Source organism: Mesitornis unicolor, unplaced genomic scaffold (genome assembly GCF_000695765.1).
Source record: "Mesitornis unicolor isolate BGI_N332 unplaced genomic scaffold, ASM69576v1 scaffold45146, whole genome shotgun sequence".
Taxonomy (NCBI): Eukaryota; Metazoa; Chordata; class Aves; order Mesitornithiformes; family Mesitornithidae; genus Mesitornis; species Mesitornis unicolor.
This window is the reverse complement of record NW_010191285.1, coordinates 33,275-39,230: the sequence shown is the minus strand read 5'-3', so window position 1 is coordinate 39,230 and position 5,956 is coordinate 33,275.

The following is a 5,956-nucleotide window of genomic DNA, read 5'->3' as shown; positions in this document are numbered from 1 at the left end:
TCCTGCTGATGATTTCTCACTCTTCTGGTTTTAAAATCTATTTAGCAATGAGATCTTCTGTGTGGCTATCTTCCAAAAGAAAGTTGACCATGTCTTCCAATACACAATATCATTATTGAAAACAATTCATGCAAAACAGAAACGGAAATTAATAGAGTAGGACTGGCAGTTCTGGTGCAGTTTTGGATGTCTTAGTGGCATTCAGTTAGGCTTCATTTTTAAAATGGCAAAATGATCCCTGTTATAAACAGTGTCAACAAAAAAAGATGATCAGCACTGAGACGTTTTGAGCATACTCATAACATTTCTTTTAATATTTACTTTTATTTTTCCACAAAGGAAGAATCTGTGTACAGGAACACAGATCTCTGTCTAAAAGCAGCATAATATTTTTTAAAAATATGTATTTTCGGGCTTATTTATGAAGGAAATCTCCTGGCTCAGTTGCAGAAGGTAGGCAAGGATTTGAAGAATTTGTTGTCGCTGTTCTTCAAAGTGTGTGTACGTTTTGGATTGGATGATTATTGGTCAAGGGGATCTGTCCTATTTTTTTTCCTATTTCATATCAAATGATTTCTAATGAGCTTGGCATCATAGTATCTGGATCCAAGTACAAAGGTTATGACAAAGTATCGCAGTCACTCCAAAGTTGAACTGCTTTACCTATTTAAAAGATGTCTATTTAATCTATCAGGTTTTTTTAATACAAGCTTTTTGAAGGAATCTGGGGCTTATTCCTTCTCTTAGGAACAAGCTTGGGTATTTACTGTTGTTTTTCTTTGCATTTGATGTTCAAATTGAGATGGTTTTGTTTTCATTTTTTGTGTGTTGTGCCTCTGTGCATATCTGTCTGCTTTCCTGTTGCATCTGCTTTTTTTTTTTTTTCCCCTGCAAGTAGAATTGCATTTTCTTCCTTAGAATGATGCACGATGGGGAAAAGATGAGACTCATTAAAACAGTTACACAGGAAGTAGCCTGCTTCTACAATCCCATCCCACTGTCTTTGACAGTGTACCTGGAAGGCGGAGCGCAGTTGGTAATTTCTGCACACACAGGCACACAGCCACTGTGCGTGTTTAAAATCCAGCCTGTTAGCAGAGTAGCTGCATTGGGTTTGTTGCAAGTGATGGATCAGTAAGGGCTTAAAACTCAGAGACTGGGAACTTCTTTTGTAAGTGGAAGAGGATGATTTCATGCTGTTGAGCGTCTCTGTCAGAATATAAAAGTCTATTAGCAGAGATGGGATTGTACACCTAGGGGTTGCTTGCAATGTGTAATTTACTAAACACACACATCTAGCAAAAGTCAGACCAACAGCCAAGATTTTAGCTCTGTGTTGCTTGTTTTGGATCGAGCACATGAACAGAAAACACTCCATAAAACTTACCTTGCCACTGTGGTCTCTGACCAGGTTTTTGTCTTGCGAAATAAGTTTTGGTTTGGCACCTGATAAAGTCATTTGTAATACGAATGGATTGCTCAGTAATGACATTGCGAAAACCCTTTTAATTATTTTACATAGTTGTTTACATATTTCTGCTTGGAGTGCTAAAATGAACTGAGCAGAGTGGTAAGAATTGAGCTGGTACCTCTGTTCCTGTCCCGTACTCTTGGCTGGGGGTGTGATACCTCAGTTCAGCGTTCTTCGTGTGCAAAGGGAGGTCTTGAAAAGGGCAGTGATACCCCCAAATCCCACAGAAAGTGAGTGCAAGTTAGATCTCCAATTCTCATTTCTTCTTTTAAAAATTTCTCTCTGTATCTTTATTATTCTGCTCTGACTAGACAAGAATGCCTACAGAGTTGGTCAGTCTCATCAGAAACACTGACAGATAAATGTAATCCCTGCTGCCCTTCCCATATTCCTGGTTTCACAGACAATGGCTGTTAGCCCTGAAGATTATCAGACCCAAATTCAGAATACAGAAAGAAAATTCCACCTGTTTGTCAAGTAGTTTCTGTCAGAGTTGGGCCAAAGGGGCTTTTATTCCCCACCCCACCTCTCCATAGCCTGTGTCAGGACTTGATGTAGCACTGGTGTACTGGGAAATCCCTATAGTTCTGGTGACTTACAGACTGGGCCTAGGAATCGTAGCACATTTGCTTAAATCAGTGGTTTTACATAGATACTCTCAGAAATGAGGATGTAACTTTTTAGAGAAAGATGGGCAACCCGCAGAGAATTGCAGCTGGAGAATTCAGGGTTTTTCCCTAGAACAGATGAGCACTTATTGGTCATCGGAGTAAAGAAAGAAGGCTCCTGCCTGGCAATGCTGTCTTGGCAAATGCATTGCCTGTCACAGGGCAGAACTGCTCAGGATCCTTCCAGAATAGGTCAAGTGTTTGTCAGCAACTCAGTGTTTGACATACTCAAATCTTACCCTACTTTTGTGCAATATGCTCCCCTCTTTATTTAAACATCCCACTGTCTCTTTGAAACCTTGAAAGGGCGAAGGAATCTACTGCTAAATGTTACTTTCTGCTGAATGATGCCCTTGAGCATCTTGCAAGAGAGAGCGAGCGTTTCTATCATACTGCCTTTTTGGTTTGGAGGGCCCTTTTGTTCCCCACTAGGTTAGGCAGGGGGGTATGCATCCTTGGGCCTCTTGCCTCAGCCCAGGAGGAACCTTTGCTCTGTTCTTCTGTCTGACCAAAGCACAGTGAGTGGAGGGAGACTGAGGTGTGCACAGCTGACATAGAAACCTTATGAAATACCATAATACACAGCAGAGAGTGTGTAAGGGGTACAGATACAGGGAACTACTGATCTTTCCTATTTGTGAGCTAGGATAATGTGTAGCATTATTGACAACTTCATATCAAACTGTATTCAAATACAGAGCTTCCTGTTGAGCTTGCATTGATCCCCACACACCGCAAAAAAACAGCCACCCACAAACAAAGCACCAAGAGCTTCAGCTGGATAATTTTAAATTTAGCCAAGAGCTTTTGGGAAAACTTCCAGGAGGGTGTGTGTTTTCCTGGAAACATGGATTCCATTATTCTGGGTAAGGAAGAGGCTGCTCAGTGCAACCTGAACAGGAGAGTGGAGCAGCAAGAGGAATTAGAGTGAATTTTCTCACATTAGTGGAGAGATCACTTTAGAGTTCCACCTTGTTAAATGGCTGGCTGAAATCATGCATGATTAATGGACAAAATGAAAATTAGATTATGTGTCTTTACTCTTCCTGTGACCTCTACTTTCTCCTGTATCAATTGCAAGCAATCTGGGGGAAAAAAAATATTAAAATCCTATATAAATACCCAGAAGAGAAGAGGGAGAGTAGAGGTGCAGAGCCCTGCTGCAAATGGTGCGGTGTCCCCAGAACTCATGGCATTGGAGGACTGAGTCCTACAGTAGTAAAGGTGGAGGAAGTAAAGTGTGGAACAAATCCCCAGGTTTCAGGCTGCCTGTCAGCAGTCACCAGATGTCACTCACCCGTGTGGAGCGGTCCTGTGGGGAGTTTGGTTTCCGTGCTGCAGCTGCACACAGGAGATGACCTGCGCTTCAGACAGTCAGGCTGCTGGCACAAACGCTTTCCTTCTCCCAGAGGGAGGTGTTACTGTGCTGCCCATTCTGGACTCCTGTTTAGGCAATGAATTTGAAGATACGAGTCTTAAAGGCAGAGGCAAATCACTGCTAACCTGCAGGCATGGGGTTCTTTGGCAGTTTTGACGTCCATCAATGCTGCCTTGAGATCAGAGCATGGATCTCTGCTCCCACTCAAGGGCACCTGTGTGTGTGGAGGCACCAAGAGCCCGTTTTCCTTTCAGCCCACAGCACGCTGCAGCCTGCAAAGCAAAGGGTTTCCTTTGTTTTCACAGACCACTTTGACAGAAAAAAGTGTGTCTTCTTGTGCCCTCTACATCTGCATTCTCTGAGGGAAAAATGCACATATAAATCCGGTATTCGCTTAAGATAACTAAAACTGAACATGTTATGTGAATTGCTACCTCGATGACCTTAACAAGAAAGCCTTGAAGGGTTTGTACATCTTCTTTCTATCAACACAATAAAACTAAGAACAGGAGTATAATACTAGACTGTACGAAATTACTAATTCCTCTTTGTTTTTCCCATGTGTGGCCATTGGCTTTGGGAATTCAGGCAGTGGTGCTTTCATTTGAGGACACGTAGGTGCAAACCCCACACATGGCTTCTGCCTATTCCTGAGACTCAGAAGGGATGATGAGGGAGCACCGTGCTTTGAGCTGCAGGGTACAATCCATGTTTTCCAGATCTCATTTGACCATGGAGTTGATATCTGGTGTCTTCTTTGGAAGGCCTCAGAGTCTTGGTTTTTTGTGGCTTTGTGTTTTGAAAAAAGCCTCATCTAGCAAAGGAAAGCTTGAGCCTGGTACCTGCAACAACAGGTAAATGGAGGCAAACACAAATACTTAATGATACTAAGAAGAAATATGAAGGCCAGTGCCATGAGTTTTGGGATTTGCTTCCTGATTTTTAAATGTTCAGGATTGGCTGCTCTGCAATCCAATTGTAGGCTCCCTAGCATAAGAGTAAGAAAAATGCAGTAAGAGACCTTGGGGTTTCCCATGGGAAATGGTAACTAGGTCATGGGTTTCCTTGCTGTGGAGGTGCATACAGCTTCCTTTAAATTGATCTGAAAATCAGAGGCATAAGGGAAGAAGAGATGGTTCAGAAGCTCTTTTTCAGGATTAGTGTGTTTTTCCTTGCTTTGATCAAGTTGTGTTCAGTCTTAAGAGAAATGAACCATTCGTGCTGATTCTGCTCCTTTTTTGTTGTTGCTCGGCACCGACCCAAAGTTGGGCAGTACAACATCAAGGTGGGTGACCTCAATGAGGACCTTACTTCACCTCCTTATGCTTACAGTTACACGATTCTCAGCAGGTTTGATTGGCCACCTTTTCCCTAGTTATTAAACACAGACCAGCGCAGCGCTGCTCAGCCATCGCTCCAAAGGCTTCAGCTTCACTTCCGTAAGCCACGGCAGGAGGTCCCCTCTCCATGGCACTGTGCTGCAGGGGCACACTGAGGGACACAGCACACGTGCACCCTTGTGCTTTGACTCGTTGATTCCATTTTTCTCTCCACTTCCACATTAGAGTTTTCTGAGCATATCTTGTCATCTTCTAATGGTTCCTTTTGTAAAGGGGGGAGCCCTCTGGGAGCATGTCCTCTGCGAGGGCTGCCTGTTTCCACAGCGAGAGGCACAGCTGAAGTGACCCACCTCTGCAAAATCGTAGTGGGAGACCACAAGCTGCAGCTTTTCTCTTGACGTTGCTTGCCAAGGTCAGCCTGTCTCCTGTTTCTGCTACTGTTTTACAGGGAGCTTGCAATACCTAGTTCAGTTTGCTCTCTGTAAAAAACTCCTCCTTGTTTAGAGAATTGCAGAAAGCAGTGGCCCACATCTTAAATTAGATTTTTGAAGCCCCTTTGTAAAGACTACCATTTTCTGACAAAACTCATTGAGTCAAATGCTTTAAAAGGCAAGTTAAAGACTGTGTTCTTTGTAGAGGGGTAGGTAGTCTTGCTATGTGAATGAAAGTCGAATGTATGTATAATTGGGTATACATTTCTACACAGGTAGTTTGACCAGACAGTCAGCTCATAGCTCCAAATAAGATACTCTGCCCTCTTATATCAGTTCATCTGCCACTCAGACATCCTTAGCAAGATATATGCTGCTTTTTAAGCATATAACTCTTGTTAATGCTAAGGATCGTTATGAGTATGTGTGGAGAGGTGTCCTTGCTCCATCCTTTCAGGATATTGTCTCTGAGGAGAGGGAGTTACTGTTCGTACGACACGCCTGTCCAGAAATGCTTGCAAATCAAATGCTTTCAATTGCTTTTTATGCAGGGGAAGGAGGAGGAGGGCTGCACACCTTAAAAAGTTCTCTCACCCAGCATCTCGCTTTAAAGAACAAAGTCCTTTCAGATTTGCAGGCATTCAATCACATCCACTTTGAATAATTTG